The 25,374-nt window shown below is 51.2% G+C and overlaps 1 long non-coding RNA gene across 1 annotated transcript; it reads left to right on the top strand.

Moving 5' to 3' along the window:
- LOC129050998 (uncharacterized) lies at nt 1–20,557 on the top strand. The gene is made up of 4 exons (XR_008514945.2): nt 1–2,017; nt 4,299–4,379; nt 12,323–12,560; nt 20,365–20,557. It is a non-coding gene; the product is annotated as an uncharacterized LOC129050998 (long non-coding RNA).
- Nucleotides 20,558–25,374: the final 4,817 nt, after the last annotated feature.

Genomic DNA, 25,374 nt, shown 5'->3' with positions numbered 1-25,374 from the left:
CAGAAAAATTAGGCCAAGCGAGTGGCTCCTGCCTGTCATCCCAGCACTTTGGGAGTCTGAGGTGGGTGGATCACCGGAGGTCGGGAGTTCGAGACCAGCCTGGCCAAAATGGTGAAACCCTATCTCTACTAAAAATACAAAAATTAGCCAGATGTGGTGGCGCACCTGTAATCCCAGCTACTTGGGAGGCTGAGGCAGGAGAATCGCATAAATCCAGGAGGTGGAGGTTGCAGTCAGTGGAGATTGTGTCATCGCACAGCCTGGGGGATGAGAGTGAAACTTTGCCTCAAAAGAGAAAGAAAGAAAAACAAAGATGTACAGAAAAAGTGAGAAGCTAATACCAAGAGTCCCCCCATGTATCCTGAACCCATTTTCCTTGTTATTAACATATCACATTACTGTAGTACATTTATTACAATTAACGAATCAATATTGTCATATCATTATTATTAAGAAGCCCTGTCTCTACGAAAAATTAAAAAATTAGCTGGGGGTGGTGGCACGCACCTGTAGTCCCAGCTACTCAGGAGGTTGAGGTGGGAGGATCACTTGAGCCCAGGAGTTTGAGGCTGCAGTGAGCAAAGATCATGTCACTGCACTCTAGCCTGGAAGACAAAGCGAGACCCAGTCTCTAAAAAGTAGAAATAGGCCGGGCGCGGTGGCTCATGCCTGTAATCCCAGCACTTTGGGAGGCCGAGGCGGATGGATCACCTGAGGTCAGGAGTTTGAGACCAGCCTGACCAACATGGCAAAACCCCGTCTTTGCTAAAAATACAAAATTCGCCGGGTTCGGTGGTGCATTCCTGTAATCCCAGCTACTTGGGAGGCTGAGGCAGGAGAATTGCTTGAACCTGGGAGGTGGAGGTTGCAGTGAGCCAAGATCGTGCCACTGCACTCCAGCCTGGATGACAGAGCAAGACTCCATCAAAAAAAAAAAAAAAAAAAAGTGGAAATAAAAAAGGGGTTTCAGGCCTACAAGGAATCAGAAAAATTTCCTTCATGTGCATGAAATTGAGGCAGGTGAACATGATCAAAGAGATCAGAACTGCCTCAGAGATAGGAGTCTGGCAGGTGAGGGAAAGGAAGAAAGAAGTGCTGGGCCGCCGGGGAAGCTTGGCGAGGGGTGGACTGGTGAGCATGAGGCGTCAGCCTTTGTCCCCCCACCCCCACCGACACACACACGGCCGGATGGGCCCCGTCTCTGTGGCCTCCAACTGTCACCCTTGAAGCTGCTGCAGTGACGAGCGCCGGAGAGAGAAGCCAGGAAGGAAATGCTCCCACCCAGCACCTCCACCCACCAGGCGCCGGCCGGTGTGGTTTCCATTTCTGCTTGTTTTCCTGGCGTCCACCCCTCCGTTCTCTCACTAAAGTGATCTCTCTTGGCCAGGTGCGGTGGCCCCCGCCTGTAATCCCAGCACTTTCGGGAGGCCGAGGCGGGCGGATCACCTGAGGTCAGGAGTTCAAGACCAGCCTGACCAACATGGTGAAACCCCATCTCTACTAAAAATACAAAAAGTAGCCAGGCGTGGTGGTGGGCACCTGTAATCCCAGCTGCTTGGGAGGCTGAGGCAGGAGAATCGCTTGAACCCGGGAGGCAGAGGTTGCAGTGAGCTGAGATCGTGCCATTGCACTCCAGCCTGGGCGACAGAGTGAGACCCTGTCAAAAAAAAGAAAAAATCTCCCTTTTCTGTTGGAGCGTCTCCACTCCTTTGTCCTCAGCACCTTGAATGGGATTGGCTTAAGCCTGTTGGAGACTCTCCTCTTGGCCACAGCACATGGTTCAGGGACGGGCAGTTGCCAGTCAGAGCCAGTAAGATGCCCAGAGAATTTTGCTGGAGCTGCCAGGAATGAAATACCTCCTTCTTGTGTGGAAATTGCCTGAATAGACTCACACCTGCTGGACATACATGAGCATGGCTCTAGCTCTGGGAAATGACTGTCCATCGGGAACTGTGAAGACGGGAACAGGTCGGAGAATGGAGCTATTTGCAGCAAGAAAAGAGAGCTGGGAAATGTGGTAAGAGAAAAACCAGGCTCTTGGTTACGTTGTTTGAACACTAGATCTCACCACGCCTAAAGATCTATCCCCAAACTGTTCAGTTATATGGGCCAAAATACCCTCTTTATTATTGAAGCAGTGTATTGGCCGGTTACTTAAGCTGTTGTTTGCAATGTGAGGAGTCTGAAGGAATACGGATGGTCAGAGTCCATTTAATGTGTATATCTTGATTGTAAGGCTTGATCTTTTTTTTTTTTCTTTGTTTCTTTTTTTTTTTTTGGAGGTGGAGTTTTGTTCTGTCGCCCAGACCCAGGCTGGAGTGCAGTGGCGCCATCTCGGCTCAATGCAACCTCCGCCTCCCAGGTTCAAGCGATTCTCCCGCCTCAGCCTCCTGAGCAGCTGGGATTACAGGTGCCCGCCACCATACCTGGCTAATTTTTGTGTTTTTAGTAGAGATGGGATTTCACCGTGTTAGCCCTTTTTCTTTCTTTTTGAGGCAGGATCTGACTCTGCCGCCCAGGCTAGAGTGCAATGGCGTGATCACACTCACTGTCACCTCTGCCTCCTGGCTCACGCAGTCCTCCCACCTCAGCCTCATGAGTAGCTGGGACTGCAGGCGCCTGCCACCACGCCTGGCTCATTTTTGTGTTTTTTGTAAAGAAAGGGCTCACGCAGTCCTCCCACCTCAGCCTCATGAGTAGCTGGGACTGCAGGTGCCTGCCACCACGCCTGGCTCATTTTTGTGTTTTTTGTAAAGAAAGGGCTCACGCAGTCCTCCCACCTCAGCCTCGTGAGTAGTTGGGACTACAGGTGCCTGCCACCACGCCTGGCTCATTTTTATGTTTTTTTGTAAAGACAGGGCTCACCATGTTGCCCAGGCTGGTCTTGAACTCCTGGGCTCAAGCAATCCACTCACTTCGGCCTCCCAAAGTGCTGGGATTACAGGCGTGACGCACCACGCGTCCCCCCACCCCGCCTTAATCTTTATAAGGACCATGAGGTGCTTGGAAGATGCAGAGATAAACAAGGTGGAATTCTGTCCTTAAAGAGCCCCTTCTTAGTCAAAAGAAGGAGAGCAAGAATGGCTTGAACTTGAACTCTACCTCTTTTGAAATGCAAATATCCCCAATTAGTGATGACACAGATTCTGTAAAATCAATCAATAGACACATCCTTGGCAGCCCAGCTGTGAAAGCCTGTCTCAGGTCACTGCTGGAGAGGCCGCTGACACAAAAAATTGACATTTGATACTTTTGCTCTAAAGATTTGGGATTGAGTAAGTCAATGTGTTCAGTGAAATAGCAGCCTTTGGAAACCATCATGGCTGGGTGCGGTGGCTCACGCCTGTAATCCCAGCACTTTGGGAGGCCGAGGCAGGCAGATCACGATGTCAGGAGATCGAGACCATCCTGGCTAACACGGTGAAACCCCGTCTCTACTAAAAATACAAAAAATTAGCCGGGCGTGGTGGTGGGCGCCTGTAATCCCAGCTACTCGGGAGGCTGAGGCAGGAGAATGGCGTGAACCCGGGAGGCGGAGCTTGCAGTGAGCCGTGATTGCACCACTGCACTCCAGCCTGGGCGACAGAGCGAGACTCCGTCTCAAAAAGAAAAAAAAAAACAAAAAACTTTCTTCCCCAGGGGCCAAAGAGGGCCGGGGAGAAAATGAAATTGACCAAGTGTCAATGAACGAGGGCCGGGGAGGGATAAATGCTCCATCCTGCTCCGTCAGCAGTGGGCGTGGGTCCAAAAAGACTCTTAGACTCATAAATTGCTCATTTATCCTCCCTGTTTGCTCCAAATGGCTGGAAAAGCTATTTCTGCTAATCACGGGCGCAGGCCCATTGCTGGAAGGGGGCCAGCCTGGGCCCAGCAGGAGTGTAAATTGCACCCGGGTTCATTATCTTTGTCTAGTCCAACATTTTAGTGGTAGGTTTTTGTTTGATTTCAAAGTGAGATGGTTAGGTCATTATTTGTTAAATTATAGCTTTTAATTAGCAGATCTATTGAAATGAAAAGCCTGGAAGAGACGCACACACACACACATGCCGCTAAGTTTTTGTTTGGAATTTATAATTATTACTGTTCGGAAAACATTAGTTGGGGGCGTTAAAGTCATTTTTTTTTTTTTAAGAAAATCTTCAAATTATGCGCTGTTAGGGGAAGCGGGGAGGGAGACACCAGTGAGCTAGAGACCTCTTGTAATGCCAACAGTATTATTACCCAGCCCCGGGTCCTTCTCTTTGCAGAAAAGAGAGGGAACAGATGGTTTTATAATAATTCATATTCTTTCTCCTCAGGGCGGGAATCAGAGATTAAATCAGTGGGTAACCAAGACTGGCTGCGATGGAGTTCTGCTCCTTTCCTAATTCCCCTGGAAGGTAGGGAGAATGGTTGAGGGGCGGTGGGGTTGGAGCAGGGCAGTGTAGTGGGGAGTGGGTCAGCCTTGGTAGATTTGCCTCTGGGGGTTTAGTTTCTGCCTTTTGGAGGAACAAGGAGAGGCTAATATTCTCTCTCTCTTTTTTTTTTTTTGAGACAGAGTCTTGCTCTGTCGCCCAGGCTGGAGTGCAACAGCGAGATCTCAGCTCACTGCAATCTCGCCTCCCGGGTTCAAGTGATTCTTGTGCCTCAGCCTCCCGAGTAGCTGGGACTACAGCGTGCACCACCACTCCTGGCTAATTTTTGTATTTCTAGTAGAGATGGGGTTTCAACATGTTGGCCAGGCTGGTCTCGAACTCCTGACCTCAAGTGATCTACCCGCCTTGGCCTCCCAAAGTGCTGGGATTACAGGCGTGAGCCACCACACCCGGCCGGCAGTGATCTTGATCCCCACCCTCTTTCCCAGGGTTGGCGTGCGGGGGTGAGTTCCAATTCAGATGTCTTCCATCTTCTATTATTTTGAAGCCCCTTCCTTTGAAAACAGAACACTTTGCAAAGGTCACTTGTAACCAGAGGCTTTTTGGTTGTGTGTTAGGGTTTCTCTGAGTGAGCTTTCCCAGAAGGGGAGATGAGAAAATAGCCTATTAATAAATAGCATGTTGTTCTGAAAGAGTTAGGGGCTTCTGGCCAGGTGCAGTGACTCACACCTATAATCCCAGCACTTTGGGAGGCCGAGACAGGTGGATCACGAGGTCAGGAGACCGAGACCATCCTGGCTAACACGGTGAAACCCCGTGTCTACTAATATACAAAAAATTAGCCCGGCGTGGTGGCGGGCACCTGTAGTCCCAGCTACTCGGGAGGCTGAGACAGGAGAATGGGGTGAACCTGGGAGGCAGAGCTTGCAGTGAGCCGAGATGGCGCCACTGCACCCAGCCTGGGCGACAGCGAGACTCTGTCTCAAAAAAAAAAAGAGTTAGAGGCTTCTGTTGTTATTGGGGAATTGTTTGTTTATTTTGATTTTGTAAAACCTGAGTGTGGATCTGATGCTCCGCCTCCCCATCTTGCCTTCATCCTTATGCTTAATAATCCCATTTACTCCACTCTAGGAGTAATCAGAGATGTACAGCCCTCTCCCTGTGGGGGAGAACAGCACAGATAAGAAGCCCAGAATCGGGAATTGTTTTCTGATGAGCAAATGTCAAATTTTATAGATGAGCTTTGGGGATGAGAGAAAGGGTTATCATGATAGCCTGAAGCAACTTAGATTCATTGCTGGAGCTCTGATGGCAGAATACATGTTTGGGAAGTGATTCCACAAGCAGATTTTGGTCTCTGAAAAAGGCTAGAGCATGAAATAAATACAAGAGAAAGCTTTAAAACTTTTTACTCAGGTAACAACAAAAAACAAAAATTTAATCTTTGTAATTTCATGTTATTGAAAATCTGCTCCAACTACATGTTTGGTTATTTTTAAGCACATAATTGCTGCAGCGGCAGCTGTGTGCACTGGAGTGAATGGAATTCCGTCTGTCATTCACGTGACTTTTCTTCCCCTCCACAGCCCCCAGCAAGGGTCCCCGTGATCTTCTCTCCACAGCCCCCAGCAAGGGTCCCCATGAACACAATTAAAACCACTGCACTAGGGGCCGGGCGCGAGGGCTCACACCTGTAATCCCAGCACTTTGGGAGGCCGAGGCAGGTAGATCACGAGGTCAGGAGATCGAGACCATCCTGGCTAATACGGTAAAACCCCGTCTCTACTAAAAATACAAAAATTAGCCGGGCGTGGTGGCGGGCGCCTGTAGTCCCAGCCACTTGGGAGGCTGAGGCAGGAGAATCGCTTAAATCCAGGAGGCGGAGGTTGTGGTGACTCGAAATCAAGCCACAGCACTCCAGCCTGGGTGACAATGCAAGATACCATCTCAAACACACACACACAAAAAGATGGGAATTCTACCAAACCTTTCAAGAGAAGACAATACCAGGGCTATTTAAATTGTTCGAAACTATAGGAAAAGAAGAAAAACTTCCAAAATCTTTTAAAAGCATGAGCACAAGACTGGTACCAAACCCAGGAAAGATTCCGCTAAAAATATACATGTAGAAATATCTCAGGCATTAACATTAATGCAAAAAGTATACATTCAATATTAGTAAACGGAATATAACATATTTATTTATTTTTTATTTTATTATTATTTTTTTGAGACTGAGTCTCACTCTGTTGTCCAGGCTGGAGTGCAGTGGCACAATCTCGGCTCACTGCAACCTCCACCTCCTGGGTTCAAGTGATTCTTCTGCCTCAGCCTCCCATGTAGCTGGGATTACAGGCGCCCACCACCATACCCTGTTAATTTTTGTATTTTTATTAGAGACGGGGTTTCACCATGTTGGCCAGGCTGGTCTTGAACTCCTGACTTCAGGTGATCTGCCCGCCTCAGCCTCCCAAAGTGCTGGGATTACAGGTGTGAGTCACCACACCCGGTCTAATTTTTTTTTGAGATGGAGTCTCGCTGTGTCGCCCAGGCTGCAGTGCAGTGGCGAGATCTTGGCTCACTGCAACCTCTGCCTCCTAGGTTCAAGCGATTCTCCTGCCTCAGCCTCCTGAGTAGTTGAGACTACAAGTGTGTGCCACCACACCTGGCTAATTTTTGTATTATTAGTAGAGATGGGGTTTTACCATATTGGCCATGCTGGTCTTGAACTCCTGGTCTTGTGATCTGCCCACCTTGGCCTCCCAAAGCTGGAATTACAGGTGTGAGCTACCGTGTCCGGCTAGCCTAATTTTTTTTTTTAGATGAGGTCTCACTCTGTCACCCAGGCTGGAGGACAGCAAGGTGATCTTGGCTCACTGCAACCTTTGCCTCCCAGACTCAAGCGATCCTCTCACCTCAGCCTCCCAAGTAGCTGGGACTAGGGGAGTGTGCTGCCACCCCTGGCCTGCATATTTAAATTAACATATCATGGCTGGGCGTGGTGGCTCACACCTCTAATCCCAGCACTTTGGGAGGCTGAGGCGGGTGGATCACCTGAGGTCAGGAGTTCGGGACCAGCCTGGTCAACATGATGAAACTCCATCTCTACTAAAAATACAAAAAATTAGCATGCGCCTATAATCCCAGCTACTTGGGAGGCTGAAGCAGGAGAATCACTTGAACCCAAGAGGTGGAGGCTGCAGTGAGCTGAGATCGCACCATTGCACTCCATTCTGGGCAACAAGAGTGAAACTCCGTCTCACACACACAAAAAAATAATAAAATAAAATTAACATGTTATGACCATGTGGTGTTTATTCTGGGAGAATTCAAGGATGGTTCATCACATGAAACTACCACAATAACCCAGAAATTCCTCTTCTGGTACTAGCGGATTAGATAATTTAGGACAATTCTTTCCTTGAAGAGAAATTTAAATACGGGACAGAATAACAACAACACTATCCAAAGCCTCAAAGAGTTAACAAGATAAGGATCAGTTACTGGAGATGTTAGAAATGAAGATTGATGGGCTGGGCACAGTGGCTCATGCCTGTAATCCCAGCACTTTGGGAGGCTGAGGCGGGTGGATCACGAGGTCAGGAAATTGAGACCATCCTGGCTAACATGATGAAACCCCGTCTCTACTAAAAATACAAAAAATAAAAAATCTCAGGGGGAAAAAAAGTTAAAAAAAAAAAAAGAGAAATGAAGATTGATGAGCAAAGCACTCAGAATCACTTTCTCCAGAAATATTTGATGAAGGTCTAAGATGTCCTTTTTTTTTTGAGACAGTCTCACTCCATCGCCCAGGCTAGAGTGCAGTGGAGAAATGATCTCGGCTCACCACAGCCTCCGCCTCCCGAGTTCAAGAGATTCTCCTGCCTCAGCCTCCCAAGTAGCTGGGATTACAGGCGTGTGCCACCATGCTTGGCTGATTTTTGTATTTTTAGTAGAGACAGGGTTTCACCATGTTGGCCAGGCTGGTCTCGAACTCCTGACCTCAGGTGATCCACCCACCTCGGCCTCCCAAAGTGCTGGGATTACAAATGTGAGCCACTGTGCCTGGCTTTTTTTTTTTTTCTTTGAGATAGGGTTTTACTCTGTCACCCAGGCTGGAGTGCAGTGGCATGATCACAGTTCACTGCAGCTTCGACATCCTAGGCCCAAGCGATCCTCCCACTTCACCCTCCTGAGTAGCTGGGACTACAGGCGTGCACCACCATGCCCAGATCATTTTTCATTTTATTAGTTACTGAGACATCGCTGGGTTGCCCAGGCTGGTCTTGAATTCTTGGGCTCAGGAAGTCCTCCCATCTTGGCCTCCCAGAATGCTGGGCTTACAGGTGTGAGCCACCACACCCTGCCTAGTTTACTTAATATGTAGTATTGAAACAGCTGGGTAGCCACTGGAAAAACAAAGTTGGAGCCATACTTACTGCATATGAGGAGAAATTCCAATTGGATTAAAGATTAAAATGCAAAATAACAAAAAAAAGAAGAAAATATAAAAACATGATTTTATGACTGCAGAGGAAGGCCTTTCTTACTGTATCACAAAATCAAAAAGCCACTAAAAAGAAATCAGTAAATTTGGCTAAATAAAAAAGTCTGCAGGGAAATTGTAAAGTTCCACGGTTTGATTGTTTATTCCCTCCACAACTCATGTTGAAATTTAATTGCCATTGTAACAGTTTTTTTCTTTTTTTTTTGAGGAGTCTCACTCTGTTGCCCAGGCTGAAGTCTGACAGCGCGATCTGAGCTCACCGCAACCTCCGCCTCCTGGGTTCAAGCGGTTCTCCTACCTCAGCCTCCTGAGTAGCTGGGATTACAGGCGTGCGCCACCACGTCTGGCTAATTTTTGTATTTTTAGTAGAGACAGGGTTTCACTGTATTGGTCAGGCTAGTCTCGAACTCCTGGAGTCAGGTGATCCGCCCGCCTCGGCCTCCCAAAGTGCTGGGATTACAGGTGTGAGCCACCGCACCTGGCCTGTAACAAGTGTTTGGAGGTGGGACCTTTAAGAGGTGATTAGGCCAGGAGGGCTTCACCCTTGTGTGTAGGTTTAACGCTATCATCTTATAAAAGGGCTTTGCCCTCATCTGTAGTGGATTTAATGCAGTCATCGTATAAAAGTGTGCATCTGGGCCCCTGTTGCTGCTTGTCCCTCCGCCCTCTGCCGTGTGAGTAACGCGCTCCCTCTCCCTGGATGATGAACTTACAAGGCTCTGTGTTGGAAGCAGAGACCAGGCCCTCACCTGGCACCAGGCCTGTCGCTGCCTTTTGCTCTCCAGAACTGTGAGCCAATGCATTTCTGTTAGTTATAAATGTCCCAGTCTCAGGTATTCTGTTATAGCAGCACAAAATGGACTAATGCAATAAGCAAAGTCAAATGATAAATGACAAGTTTGGAAAAATATTTTCCACTCATGTCACAGGCAACTAGCTAAGTTCTCTGGTATTTAAAGAATTCGTACAAATGGATAAGAAAAAGATTAACAGCCCAAGAGGAAAATGGGCAAAAGACTTAAACGGATAGGCCGGGCGCGGTGGCTCACACCTTTAATCCCAGCACTTTGGGAGGCCGAGGCAGGCAGATCACCTGAGGTCAGGAGTTTGAGACCAGCCTGGCCAACATGGCAAAACCCCGTCTCTACTAAAAATACAAAAATTAGCCAGGTGTGGTGGTGGGCGTCTGTAATCACAGCTACTCAGGAGACTGAGGCAGTAGAATCGCTTGAACCTGGGAGGCAGAGGTTGCAGTGAGCCGAGATCGCGCCATTGCGCTCCAGCCTGGGCAACAGAGCAAGACTGCATCTTGGGAGAAAAAACAAAAAAGATTTCCACAGAAAAAAGAGAAATGGCTCTTATTATGAAAACATTCTTAACCCAGTCATAATAAGATAAATGCAAACTAAAACTATATTGATATATCATTTTCACCTGTTATACTAGTAAAATTCCAAAATTTGATATCACACTGCATGGGCCAGGGCATAAGAAAACAAGCACTCTCAGACTTTGTTGGTGGGGGGTACGTTGACATCATGCCTCAAGGGCAGTTAGTATTTAGCCGGGCATGTTGGCACATGCCCAGCTACTTAGGAGGCTGAGGCAGGAGAATTGCTTGAACCTGGGAGGCGGAGGTTGCAGTGAGCTGAGATCGCACCGTTGCACTCCAGCCTGGGCAACAAGAGCGAAACTCTGTCTAAAAAAAAAAAAGCCTCAAACTCCTGGGCTCAAGTGATCCTCCCGCCTCAGCCTTCCGAGGAGCTGGTACTACAGGTGCTGGTCTGGAACTCCTGGGCTCAAGCAGTCCTCCTGCCTCTGCCTCGGCCTCCCATAGCGCTGGGATCATAGGCATGAGCCACCGCACCCACAGAGAGTTCTGTGAGGGTCCTTACGTCAACCCAGAACAGACATTTTTGTTTGCCTGTTACTTTTTTCTTGGCAACAAGACTCTGATTTCTCATGGGGAAATTAACGCTTCCCAGGTTCTCAGCCATGTGGTTTAGGTGCAATTAACCCACGCCCTCAGCTCCAGGGATAGATGCTTGTTGGCTTACGGCAGTGCCCCTGGCAGCAGTGATTGGTTTAAAATAGAATGAGACCATCCTGGCTAACAAGGTGAAACCCTGTCTCTACTAAAAATTCAAAAAATTAGCCGGGCATGGTGGTGCAACCTCTGCCTCCAGGGTTCAAGCGATTCTCCTGTCTCAGCCTCCTGAGTAGCTGGGATTACAGGTGCCTGCCAGTGGGCCCTGCTAATTTTTGTAGTTTTAGTAGAGATGGGGTTTCACCATGTTGGCCAAGACTGCCACTGCACTCCAGCCTGGGCAACAGAGCAAGACTCCGTCTCAAAAAAAAAAAAAAAAAAAGAGGCCAGGTGCAGTGGCTGTTGTTTGTAATCCCAGCACTTTGGGAGGCCGAGGTGGGCGGATCACAAGGTCAGGATATCGAGACCATCCTGGCTAACTCGGTGAAACCCCATCTCTACTAAACAAAATACAAAAAATCAGCCGGGTGTGGTGGCGGGCGCCTGTAGTCCCAGCTACTCAGGAGCTGAGGCAGGATAATGGTGTGAACGCGGGAGGCGGTGCTTGCCGTGAGCCAAGATGGTGCCACTGCACTCCAGCCTGGGCAACAGAGCGAGACTCCGTCTCCAAAAAAAAAAAAAAAAAGAGGAAGAAAATAAGCCGGGTGCAATGGCTCATACCTGTAATCCCAGCACTTTGGGAGGCCTAGTGGGGTGGATCATTTGAGCCCAGGAGTTAGAGACCAGCCTGGGCAACATGGTGAAACAAACCAAAAAGCCAAACTACCAAAAAAAAAAAAAAAAAAACCTAGCAAAAAAAATTAGCCAGGCTCAGTGTTGCACATCTGAAGTCCCAGCTACTAGGGAGGCTGAGGTGGGTCACTTGAGCCCAGGAGGTTGAGGCTGCAGTGAGCAGTGAGTGAGCCACTGTACTCCAGCCTGGGCGACAGACTGAAACTCTGTCTCAAAATAAATAAGTTAGGGGCTGGGCATGGTGGCTCAAACTTGTAATCCCAGCACTTTGGGATGCTGAAGCAGGAGGATTACTTGAAGCAAGGAGTTCGAGACCAGCCGGGGCAACATAGCAAGACCTTGTCTCTACAAAAAATAAAAAATTAGCCAGAGCAAGTCTCTCTCAGTCAGTCAGTCTCTGTCTCTCTCTCCCTCTGTCTCTCTCTTTAAGTTCCAGTTGGAGAACCACCAAATTGGACCTAGTTCCCCCAGGGAGAGGTTCCAGAATCGAGAGAGATGTTCATTTTTTTTTTTTTTTTTGAGATGGAGTCTCTCTCTGTCACCCCAGCCGAGATGTTCATTTTTTATCTTATATAATTCTGGATTCTTCCAATTTTCTTTCACAAGCCCTTATTGCCTTTGTAATTTAGAAAATGTGGAAAACAGAAGTTACACATATGACCTTTGCTTGCTTTTTTCTAGAAAGAGAGGCATGGAACTGGCAGAGCCCTGGCAGCGTGACGAGGAAACGGACCCCATTCTGCAGTAATTAGAAAACGTCATGATACGATGCCACGTGAAGTACACACGCTCAACCTGGATCGAATTATGGGGAAACATCAGATGGGTCCAGATTACGCAGGACACTCTCCATGACGACTGGCCTGGAATCTTCAAAAACAGCAATGCCGTGAAAGACAGAAATAAAACAGAAAAAAAGGTAGGAGGGCCGGGCGCAGCGGCTCCTGCCTGTAATCCCAGCACTTCGGGAGGCTGAGGCGGGCGGATCACGAGGTCAGGAGTTCAATGCCAGCCTGGCCAAAATGGTGAAACTCTGTCTCTACTAAAAATACAAAAAATTAGCCAGGTGTGGTGGCACATGCCTGTAATCCCAGCTACTCAGGAGGCTGAGGCAGGAGAATCACTTGAACCCGGGAGGCGGAGGTTTCAGTGAGCCAAGACTGAGACATTGCACTCCAGCCTCGGCGACAGAGCGAGACTCCATTTCAAACAACAACAACGAAAACCAGGCACAGTAGCTCACGCCTGTAATCCCAGCACTTTGGGAGGCCAAGGTGGGCGGATCACGAGGTCAGGAGTTCGAGACCAGCCTGACAAACATGGTGAAACTCCATCTTTACTAAAAATACAAAAATTAGCCGAGTGTGGTGGCGCACACCTGTAGTCCCAGCTACTTGGGAGGCTGAGGCAGGAGAATTGCTTGAACCCAGGAGACAGAGGCTGCAGTGAGCCAAGATTATGCCACTGCACTCCAGCCTGGTCAACAGAGCAAGACTCTGTCTCCAAAAAAAAAAAAAAAAAAAGGTCCAATAGCTAGAATATATGAAAACTCTTACAACTCAGTAATAGGCAAACAATACAACTAAAAATTGGGTTAGGAATTTGAATACACAGTTTTCTAAAGAAAATATATAGATGCCCAGGGCGGATTCATCGAGACAGGGGATGGCAATAGAGAAAGAGAAATTCACGCAGAGCCGACTGTGCAGGAGACTGGAGTTCTGTTATTACTCTAGTCAATCTCTCTGAGCACTGGGGAGTAGAGTTTTTTGTTTTTTGTTTTTTTTTTTTTTTGAGACGGAGTCTCGCTCTGTCGCCCAGGCTGGAGTGCAGTGGCACGATCTCGGCTCACTGCAAGCTCCACCTCCCGGGTTCAAGTGATTCTCCTGCCTCAGCCTCCCGAGTAGCTGGGACTACAGGCGCCCGGCCACCACGCCTGGCTAATTTTTTTGTATTTTTAGTAGAGACCGGATTTCACTGTGTTAGCCAGGATGGTCTCGATTTCCTGACCTCGTGATCCGTTCGCCTCAGCCTCCCAAAGTGCTGGGATTACAGGCGTGAGCCACCGCGCCCGGCCAGTGGGAACAGAGTTTTTAAGGATAACGTGGTGGGTGGGGGAAGCCAGTGAGCCAGGAGTGCTGATTGGTCAGAGATGAAATCACAGGGAGTCAAAGCTGTCTTCTTGCGCTCAGTCAGTTCCTGGGTGGGGACCTCAAGATCAGATGAGCCAGTTTATCGATGTGGGTGGGGTCAGCTGATTCATCAAGTGCAGGGTTTCCAAAATATCTCAAGCGCTGATCTTAGGAGCAGTTTAAGGAGGGTCAGGATCTTCTGACCTCCAGCTGCATGGCTCCTAAACCATAATTTCTAATCTTGGGGCTAAAGTTAGTCCTACAAAGGCAGACTAGTCCCCAGGGAAGAAGGAGGTTTGTTTGGGAAAGGGCTGTTACCGTCTTTGTTTAAACTATAAACTATAAACTAAGTTTCTCCTAAAGTTAGTGCAGCCTACGCCCAGGAATGAACAAGGACAGCTTGGAGGTTAGGTGCAAGACGGAGTCGGTCAAGTTAGATCTAACACTGTCTCAGTCATAATTTTGGAAAGGTGGTTTCAAGAACATGAATATATGTTCATCTTTCATTATTAGGGAAAGGCAAATAAAACCATGACAAGGCTGGGTGCGGTGGTTCACGCCAGTAATCCCAGCACTTTGGGAGGCTGAGGTGGGAACATAGCTTGAGTCCAGACTTTGAGACCAGCCCTGGCAGCATAGTGAGATCTCGTCTCTACAAGACAGTTAAAAAAATAATTAGCTGAGTGTGGTGGCATGCGCTTGTGGTCCTAGCTACTCAGGAGGCTGAGGTGGGAGGATCACTTGAGTACTGGTGCTTGAAGCTGCAGTGAGCCGCAATTGTGCCACTGCACACCAGCCTGGGCGACAGAGCAAGACCCTATCTCAAAAACAAAACAAGGCCGGGTGCGGTGACTCACGCCTGTCATCCCAGCACTTTGGGAGGCCGAGGCGGGCAGATCACAAGGTCAGGAGTTTGAGACCAGCCTGACCAACATGGTGAAACCCGATCTCCAATAAAAATACAAAGTTAGCCAGGCGTGGTGGTGGGCGCCTGTAATCCCAGCTACTCAGGAGGCTGAGGCAGGAGAATCGCTTGAACCCAGGAGGCGGAGTTTGCAGTGAGCTGAGATTGAGCCACTGCACTCCAGCGTGGGTGACAGAGCAACACTCCATCTCAAAAAAAAAAAAAAAAAACAAAAACCCAAAGGAAACAACAACCAGAGAAACCACAATGAGATACCACATCACACGCACTAGGGTGGCTATGATACAAAAAATGCACACTAGTGTGGGAAAGAATGTGGAGCAGTGGGAGCCCGTATACACTGGGAAGATAAAATGACGTAGATGCTTCAGAAATGGTCAGACAGTTCTCTGATAAGCGAAATGCAGAGTGACCATATGAGCCAGCAATTTCGCTCCTAAGCAGAAACAGAGAAAATGGAAAACATGTCCACACAAAAACTTGGACACGGCTGGGCACGGTGGGTCACACCTGTAATCCCAGCACTTTGGGAGGTCGAGGTGGACGGATCACATGAGATCAGGAGTTCCAGACCAGCCTGGCCAACATAATGAAACCCCATCTCTACCAAAAATACAAAAATTAGCTGGGCGTGTGGCGCACACCTGTAATCCCAGCTACTCAGGAGGCTGAGTGAGGCAGGAGAATCGCTCGGGAGCCAGAGGTTGCGGTGAGCCAAGATGGCGCCACTGCACTCCAGCCTGGGTGACAGAGGTAGACTCTGTCTCAAAAAAAAAAAAAAATCTATCTATCTATATGTATTTATATATCTGACAAAGAGCATGAATAAATAATATAAAGAACTAGACAGGCCACGGCCAGCTAGGTGGCTCACGCCTGTAATCCCAGCATTTTGGGAGGCCGAGGTGGGTGGATCACAATGTCAGGAGATCGAGACCATCCTGGCTAACATGGTAAAACCCCGTCTCTACTGAAAAAATACAAAAAAATGCTAGATGATGAGTTAGTGGGTGCAGCGTACCAGCATGGCACATGTATACATGTGTAACTAACCTGCACATTGCGCACATGTACCATAAAACCTAAAGTATAATAATAAAAAAAAATAATAATAAAATAAAATAATTAAAAAAAAAAAATTAGCCAGGCGTGGTGACGGGTGCCTGTAGTCCCAGCTACTAGGGAGGCTGAGGCAGGAGAATGGCGTGAACCCGGGAGGTGGAGCTTGCATTGAGCCGAGATTGTGCCACTGTACTACTCCAGCCTGGGCGACAGAGTGAGACTCCATCTAAAAAAAAAAAAAAGAAAAAGAAAAAAGAACTAGACAGGCCAGGTGCAATGGCTTAGGCCTGTAATCCTAGCACTTTGGGAGGCTGAGGCAGGTGGATCACTTGAGTCTAGCAGTTTGAGACCAGCCTGAACAACATGGTGAAACCTGGTATCTACAAAAAATACAGAAATTAGCTGAGCGTGGTGGTACGTATCTGTAATCCTAGCTACTCGAGAGGCCGAGGTGGAAGGATGGCTTGAGTCTCAGAGGCAGATGTTGCAGCAAGCTGAGAGGGTGCCGATACACTCTCCAGCCTGGGTGACAGAGCAAGACCTTGTCTCAAAAAAAAAAAAAAAAAAAAAGAGCTAGAGCATACTGGGTCATGTCTGTAATCCCAACACTTTGGGAGGCCAAGGAGGGAGGATCACTTAAGCCCAGGAGTTCAAGTCCAGCCTGGGAAACATAGGGAGACCCTGTCTCTACAAAAAAGAAAAAAAACCATAGCCAGGCATGTAGTCCTAGCTACTTGGGAGGCTGAGGTGGGAGGATTACTTGAGCCCAGGAGTTCAGACCAGCCTGGGCAACAGACCTCAAGACCTTGTCTCAAAAAATATAAAAATAAAAAAAGGACTATTACAACTCAACTCTAAAAGTATATCTGATAAAAAATGGACAAAAGATTTAAACACTTCACAAAAGAAAATATGCAAATGGTCAATAAGTACATGAAACGATGTTGTACATCATTAATAATCAAATTAAAGCACAACAAGATAGCATTACATACCCACTAAAGTGGCTAAAGCGAAAAAAACTGACAACATTAAGTGTTGACATGGACATAGAACAATGAGATGCACACACATTGCTGTTAATAATGGAAAACAGGCTGGGTGCGGTGGCTTACGCCTGTAATCCCAACACTTTCAGAGGCGGAGGCAGGAGAATCACCTGAGGTCAGGGGTTCCAGACCAGCCTGGCCAACATGGCGAAACCCCATCTCTATTAAAAATACAAAAAATTAAAAAAAAAAAAAAAGGAAAATAGTACAGGCACTTTGGAAAACATTGTATGGTAATATCTTTAAAAGTTAAACATACAGTTTTGGCTGGGCGCGGTGGCTCACGCCTGTAATCCCAGCACTTTGGGAGGCCGAGGCAGGCGGATCACGAGGTCAGGAAATCGAGACCGTCCTGGCTAACACAGTGAAACCCCATCTCTACTAAAAAAATACAAAAAATTAGCCGGTCGCGGTGGCGGGCGCCTGTAGTCCCAGCTACTCAGGAGGCTGAGGCGGGAGAATGGCGTGAACCCGGGAGGCGGAGTGAGCCGAGATAGCGTCACTGCAGTCCAGCCTGGGCGAAAGAGCGAGGCTCCGTTTAAAAATTAAAAAAAAAAAAAGAAAAAAGAAAAGTTAAACATACAGTTTCCTTACGACCCAGCAATCTCATTTCTGTGTTTTTTTTGTGGGGAATATAAATGAAAACACTTGTCCACACAGAGACAACTCAAATGTCTATCAACTGGAGAATAAACAAATAGGGGTATATTCATACAATGGAATATTCTTCCACAATAAAAAGGAATGAATTACATAAACTTGAATGACTATCTTTTATGTTTTTTGGGACGGAGTTTTGCTCTTGTTGCCCAGGCTGGAGTGCAATGGTGCAATCTTGGTTCACTGCGACAGCCTCCCGGGTTCAATCAATTCTCCTGCCTCAGCCTCCCGAGTAGATGGGATTACAGGCACCCGCCACCACGCCCGGCTGATTTTTATATTTTGTATTTTGTGTGTTTTTTTTTTTTTTTTAGGGAAGATGGGGTTTCAGCATGTTGGCCAGGCTGGTCTCACTCCTGACCTCAGGTGATCTGCCCGCCTCGGCCTCCCGAAGTGCTGGGATTACAGGTGTCAGACTTTGAGCCCGGCCCTGAATGACTATCTTAATCTCATCAAACCACACTTGTTTATCTGCAAAATAATGATAATAACACTTTTGTCCCAGCATTAGAATGAAGGTTGAATGCCTGTTTCCACCTAGTATGTTAAAATGCCTATTTCCGACCTTGGGGTATGGGAAGGGAAGGAAGGAGATGTAAATACACAGCAGTGCAGATTGAACTCAGAAACACTGTGCTGTTTCAGCAGTCCAACACCAAGACTACATTCTTTCATACAAGATTCTAGGAAGGGGCCGGGTGCTGTGGCTCACACCTGTAATCCCAGCACTTTGGGAGGCTGAGGTGGGAGGATGGGCTTGAGCCCTGGAGTTTGAGACCAGCCTAGGCAACACAGTGAGACCTCATCTCTACCAAAAAAAAAAAAAAAAAAAAAAATCACCACATATGGTGGCTTGTGCTGTGGTCCCAGCTACTTGGGAGGCTGAGGAGGGAGGTCGAGGTTGCAATGACGTGTGGTCGCACCACAGCACTCCGGCCTGGGAGATGGAGTGAGAGCCTGTCTAAAAAAAAAAAAAATTCTAGAAAAGGCAAGACTGTAGTGACAAAAATTCTAGAAAACTGGGTGCCTGGTGGGGCGCGGTGGCTCACACCTGTAATCCCAGCACTTTGGGAGGCCGAGGCGGGTGGATCACCAGGTCAGGAGTTCGAGACCAGCCTGACCAACATGGTGAAACCCCGTCTCTACTAAAAATACAAAAATTAGCTGGCCGTGGTGGCGCGTGCCTATAATCCCAGCTACTCAGGAGGCTGAGGCAGGAGAATCACTTGAACCCGGAAGGCGGTGGTTACAGTGAGCTGAGATTGCACCACTGCACTGCAGCCTGGGTGACAGAGCGAGACTCCGAGACTCGTCTTAAGATAAAAAAAATAAAAAAAAAAAAGCCCTCCAGAGATGGAAGCCTGGGGGGTGTTTATTAACCAACCTGTATTTCCACTGGCCTTGGTCTAGGCAGGGTTAATTGGCTATGGCCCTGGGGGTATTAATATCCTATCCCCTATCTTGGCTGTTCTTGAGAGCTTTGTGACTTTGACAGAAGCCCTAAGGCAGAAAAGTAGAGAGCAGCGTGGGAGATGGCACTCAGGTGAGAACCCAGCAGCCCCCAGGGACTGTCCACTGCAGAAATCCAAGATAGGCCAACAGGAGGTGGCACAGGACACGAAAGACATCTACTACAGAGGGCCACCTGGGTTGGGAGCTGAGTGGGTATAGCAGGCCGAGGAAATTCAGGAAATGGGGTTGGAAATGTTAGCTGGGGTCAGGGGGCCCATTTCAATAGGTCTGATATGCCAGGCTACAAAGTTTAAACTTGCCAGGCGCCATGGCTCATGCCTGTGATCCCAACACTTTGGGAGGACAAGGCGGGCAAATGGCTTGAGCCCAGAAGTTCAAGCCTGGGAAACACGGTGGGACCCTGTCTCTACAAAAACTTAGCCAGGCTTGGTGTCATGCACCTGTAGTCCCAGCTACTCAGGAGGCTGAGGTGGGAGGATCCCTTGGGCCCAGGATGTTGAGGCTGCAGTAAGCCAAGATTGCACCACTGAGCTCCAGCCTGGGAGACAGAGCAAGACCCTGTCTCAAAAAAATAAACCGAAAACAAAGTTTAAACTTAATTTGCTAGGCCCTGGGACCTAGTGGGTGCTCAACAAATATTTATTGAATAAAGAAATGCCAGTGACTGATGCACCTGGACCAAGCTCTTACAAAGCTGCGGGACTACAGAACCTAGCAGGCTGAACGTGGTGACTCACACCTGTAATCCCAATACTTTGGGAGGCTGAGGCAGGAAGATGGCTTGAGCCCAGGATTTCCAGACCAGCCTGGGGAACATAAGAAGACCCTGTCTGTCTCTCCAGAAAAAAAAAAAGCCGGGTGTGGTGGCTTGCGCTTAGGAGGCTGAGGTGGAAGGATGGCTTGAGTACTGGAGTTGAGGCTGCGGTGAGCTATGATAGCACCACTGTACTCCAGCCTGGGTGACAGAATGAGACCCAGTCTCTTTTTCTTTTCTTTTTTTTTTCAAGACGGAGTCTCACTCTGTCACCCAGGCTGGAGTACGGTGGCATGATCTCTGCTCACTGCAACCTCCGCCTCCCAGGTTCAAGCGCTCCTCCTACCTCAGCCTCCCACCTCACCCAAGTAGCTGGGATTACAGGCGCCTGCCACCACACCTAGCTAATTTTTGTATTTTTAGTAGAGAGGGGGTTTCACCATGTTGGCCAGGCTGGTCTCGAACTCCTGACCTCAGGTGATCCACTTGCCTCGGCCTCCCAAAGTGCTGGGATTACAGGCATGAGCCACTGTGCCCGGCCTACCCTGTCTCTTAACAAACAAACAAACAAAAAAAGAAAATCCAGCAGACTAGCTGTGTGGCTTCTAACCTCTTTGATCTTCCATTTCTGTCTGTCTGAAGCGATGACAATAATACCTTCTTCACAGGGTTGTTGTGAGGAATTAGAAGAGATAAAAAATGTATGGCAGCTAGCCACCCCGTCTGGGAAGTGAGGAGCGCCTCCGCCCGGCCGCCCCGTCTGGGAGGTGAGGAGCGCCTCTGCCCGGCCGCCCCGTCTGGGAGGTGAGGAGCGCCTCTACCCGGCCACCCATCGTCTGGGATGTGAGGAGCGCCTCTGCCCGGCTGCCACCCCGTCTGGGAGGAAGTGAGGAGCGCCTCTGCCCGGCCGCCCCGTCTGGGAGGTGAGGAGCGCCTCCGCCCGGCCGCCCCGTCTGGAAGGTGAGGAGCGCCTCTGCCCGGCTGCCACCCCATCTGGGAGGAAGTGAGGAGCGCCTCTGCCCAGCAGCCCCGTCTGGGAGGTGAGGAGCGCCTCTGCCCGGCCGCCCCGTCTGGGAGGTGAGGAGCGCTTCTACCCGGCCACCCATCGTCTGGGATGTGAGGAGCACCTCTGCCCGGCCGCCCCGTCTGGAAGGTGAGGAGCGCCTCTGCCCGGCTGCCACCCCGTCTGGGAGGAAGTGAGGAGCGCCTCTGCCCGGCCGCCCCGTCTGGGAGGTGAGGAGCGCCTCTGCCCGGCCGCCCCGTCTGGGAGGTGAGGAGCGCCTCTGCCCGGCCGCCCCGTCTGGGAGGTGAGGAGCGCCTCTGCCCGGCCGCCCCGTCTGGGAGGTGAGGAGCGCCTCTGCCCGGCCGCCCCGTCTGGGAGGTGAGGAGCGCCTCTGCCCGGCCGCCCCGTCTGGGAGGTGAGGAGCGCCTCTGCCCGGCCGCCCCGTCTGGGAGGTGAGGAGCGCCTCTGCCCGGCCACCCATCGTCTGGGAGGAAGTGAGGAGCGCCTCTGCCCGGCCGCCCCGTCTGGGAGGAAGTGAGGAGCGCCTCTGCCCGGCCGCCCCGTCTGGGAGGAAGTGAGGAGCGCCTCTGCCCGGCCGCCCCGTCTGGGAGGTGAGGATCGCCTCTGCCCGGCCGCCCCGTCTGGGAGGTGAGGAGCGCCTCTGCCCGGCCGCCCCGTCTGGGAGGTGAGGAGCGCCTCTGCCCGGCCGCCCCGTCTGGGAAGTGAGGAGCGCCTCTGCCCGGCCACCCATCGTCTGGGAGGAAGTGAGGAGCGCCTCTGCCCGGCCGCCCCGTCTGGGAGGAAGTGAGGAGCGCCTCTGCCCGGCCGCCCCGTCTGGGAGGTGAGGATCGCCTCTGCCCGGCCGCCCCGTCTGGGAGGAAGTGAGGAGCGCCTCTGCCCGGCCGCCCCGTCTGGGAGGAAGTGAGGAGCGCCTCTGCCCGGCCGCCCCGTCTGGGAGGAAGTGAGGAGCGCCTCTGCCCGGCCGCCCCGTCTGGGAGGTGAGGAGCGCCTCTGCCCGGCCGCCCCCTCTGGGAGGTGAGGAGCGCCTCTGCCCGGCCGCCCCGTCTGGGAGGAAGTGAGGAGCGCCTCTGCCCGGCCGCCCCGTCTGGGAGGTGAGGATCGCCTCTGCCTGGCCACCACCCCGTCTGGGAGGAAGTGAGGAGCGCCTCTGCCCGGCCGCCCCGTCTGGGAGGTGAGGAGCGCCTCTGCCCGGCCGCCCCGTCTGGGAGGTGAGGAGCGCCTCTGCCCGGCCGCCCCTTCTGGGAGGTGAGGAGCGCCTCTGCCCGGCCGCCCCGTCTGGGAGGAAGTGAGGAGCGCCTCTGCCCGGCCGCCCCGTCTGGGAGGTGAGGAGCGCCTCTGCCCGGCCGCCCCTTCTGGGAGGTGAGGAGCGCCTCTGCCTGGCCGCCCCGTCTGGGAGGTGAGGAGCGCCTCTGCCTGGCTGCCACCCCGGCTGGGAGGAAGTGAGGAGCGTCTCTGCCTGGCCGCCCCGTCTGGGAAGTGAGGACCGCCTCTGCCCGGCCGCCCCGTCTGGGAGGTGAGGAGCGCCTCTGCCGGGCCGCCCCGTCTGGGAGGAAGTGAAGAGCGCCTCTGCCCGGTCGCCCTGTCTGGGAAGTGAGGAGCGCCTCTGCCCGGCCGCCCCGTCTGGGAGGAAGTGAGGAGCGCCTCTGCCCGGCCGCCCCGTCTGGGAGGTGAGGAGCGCCTCTGCCCGGCTGCCCCTTCTGGGAGGTGAGGAGCGCCTCTGCCTGGCCGCCCCGTCTGGGAGGTGAGGAGCGCCTCTGCCTGGCTGCCACCCCGGCTGGGAGGAAGTGAGGAGCGTCTCTGCCTGGCCGCCCCGTCTGGGAAGTGAGGACCGCCTCTGCCCAGCAGCCCCGTCTGGGAGGTGAGGAGCGCCTCTGCCCGGCCGCCCCGTCTGGGAGGTGAGGGGCGCCTCTGCCCGGCCACTCTGTCTGGGGTCTGGGAGGTGAGGGGTGCCTCTGCCCGGCCACTCTGTCTGGGGTCTGGGAGGTGAGGAGTGCCTCTGCCCGGCCGCCCAGTGTGGGAAGTGAGGAGCACTTCTGCCTGGCCGCCCCGTCTGGGAGGTGAGGAGCGCCTCTGCCTGGCTGCCACCCCGGCTGGGAGGAAGTGAGGAGCGTCTCTGCCTGGCCGCCCCGTCTGGGAAGTGAGGACCGCCTCTGCCCAGCAGCCCCGTCTGGGAGGTGAGGAGCGCCTCTGCCCGGCCGCCCCGTCTGGGAGGTGAGGAGCGCCTCTGCCCGGCCGCCCCGTCTGGGAGGTGAGGAGCGCCTCTGCCCGGCCACCCCATCTGGGAGGAAGTGAGGAGCGCCTCTGCCCGGCCGCCCCGTCTGGGAGGTGAGGAGCGCCTCTGCCCGGCCGCCCCGTCTGGGAGGTGAGGAGCGCCTCTGCCCGGCCGCCCCTTCTGGGAGGTGAGGAGCGCCTCTGCCTGCCCGCCCCGTCTGGGAGGTGAGGAGCGCCTCTGCCCGGCCGCCCAGTGTGGGAAGTGAGGAGCACCTCTGCCTGGCCGCCCCGTCTGGGAGGTGAGGAGCGCCTCTGCCTGGCTGCCACCCCGGCTGGGAGGAAGTGAGGAGCGCCTCTGCCCGGCCGCCCTGTCTGGGAGGTGTACCCAACAGCTCCGAAGAGACAGCGACCATCGGGAGCGGGCCATGAGGACGATGGCGGTTTTGTTGAAGAGAAGGGGGGTAAGTGTGGGGTAAGGAAGGAGAGATCAGATTGTTGCTGTGTCTGTGTAGAAAGAGGTGGCCATAGGAGACTCCATTTTGTTCTGACTAGGAGAAATTCTTCTGCCTTGGGATGCTGTTGATCTATGGCCTTTCCCCCAGCCCCCTGCTCTCTGAAACATGTGCTGTGTCAACTCAGGGTTAAATGGATTAAGGGTGGTGCAAGATGTGCTTTGTTAAACAGATGCTTGAAGGCAGCATGCTCTTTAAGAGTCATCACCACTCCCTAATCTCAAGTACCCAGGGGCACAAACACTGCGGAAGGCCGCAGGGACCTCTGCCTAGGAAAACCAGAGACCTTTGTTCATGTGTTTATCTGCTGACCTTCCCTCCACTATTATCCTATGACCCTGCCATATCCCCCTCTCCGAGAAACACCCAAGAGTGATCAATAAATACTTAATTAAAAGAAAAAAATGTATGGCAGCTAGAGGTGTGGACTCTAAATGTCAGCAGCCTACGCTGTCCCCATGAGGACCCAGAGCCGAGTCATAAAGCTGAGCTATCCACCAGCTGGGGACAATGCAGGCTGCTCCTGGGATCTGTTTACAGAAGATGATGTGTGCTGGCATTTCCAGCTCTACTGGTCCTTGTGGAAAAAATTAGTGGTATTGGTAACAATTTCCTTGGGCCAAAACAGAATCATACCACGGCTTTAATGAAAGGAGAGATTTGAAACTATCCTCCCAGGGAACTTGCACATTCAGAAATGGATGCGTATTAGTAACCTATAGTTTTCTTTTTCTTGGTGCATTCCAACATACATATTGAAACAGTTTCCAATCAATATGCTGTTTATGCTGTTGCCTGGGTTCATCCATCACTTCTGGACTGCTCTTCCTCTCCCATTCTGAAATCTTTACAGAGGCCAAGATGTCGTGGACTCCCTTTGATGGACTCTCCCTGGTGTGGGCTGGCGATAGGCATTGGAAGCTTCTCAGTCCTTCTCAGTGGACAAAGGAGACTGTGATGACCCCTGGGGTGTGCAGCGAAGGTGGGAGAGAAAGCAGGTTGAGGAGCTAGGTGAAGGATTGAGAAATCACTCAAACTGGGGAATAGTAAATTAGTGCATTTTATTTTTATTATTTATTTATTTATTTATTTTTGAGACGGAGTTTCGCTCTTGTTGCCCAGGCTGGAGTGCAGTGGCGCAATCTCGGCTCACTGCAACCTCCGCCTCCCGGGTTCAAGCAGTTCTCCTGTCTCAACCTCCTGAGTAGCTGGGATTACAGGCACCCACCACCACGCCCGGCTAATTTTTGGTATTTTTAGTAGAGACGGGGTTTCAACATATTGGCCAGGCTGGTCTAGAACCCCTGACCTCAGGTGATCTGCCTGCCTCGGCCTTCCAAAGTGCTGGTATTACAGGCATGAGCCACCAAGCCCGGCCAAAGTAGTGTATTTAAAACACATCGGCGGAGCACGGTGGCTCATGCCTGTAATCCCAGCACTCTGGGTGGCCGAGGTGGGCGGGTCACCTGAGGTCAGGGGTTCGAGACCAGCCTGGTCAACATGGCGAAACCCTGTCTCTACTAAAAATATAAAAATTAGCCGGGTGTGGTGTCACGTGCCTGTAATCCTAGCCACTCGGGAGGCTGAGGCAGGAGAGTCACTTGAACCTGGGAGGCGGAGGTTGCAGTGAACGGGGATTGCACTCCAGCCTGGGGGACAGAGTGAGACTCTATCTCAAAAAAAAAAAAAAATCATAATAATAACAAAAAACATCCATTTTTCCATAGCAGTCTGGCATGAAGACAAACACTGGGATGATTCATGCCAGTGGCACACCAAGTTAAAAAGAAAGAAAGAGGCCGGGCGCTGTGGCTCACGCCTGTAATCCCAGCACTTTGGGAGGTTGAGTCGGGTGGATCACGAGGTCAGGAGATCGAGACCATCCCGGCTAACACGGTGAAACCCCGTCTCTACTAAACATACAAAAAAAT

The sequence above is a fragment of the Pongo abelii genome, chromosome 19 (assembly GCF_028885655.2).
Source record: "Pongo abelii isolate AG06213 chromosome 19, NHGRI_mPonAbe1-v2.0_pri, whole genome shotgun sequence".
In the NCBI taxonomy this organism is placed as follows: Eukaryota; Metazoa; Chordata; class Mammalia; order Primates; family Hominidae; genus Pongo; species Pongo abelii.
Note: the sequence above shows the minus strand (reverse complement) of the source record. Positions and strands in the feature narration are given on the sequence as shown.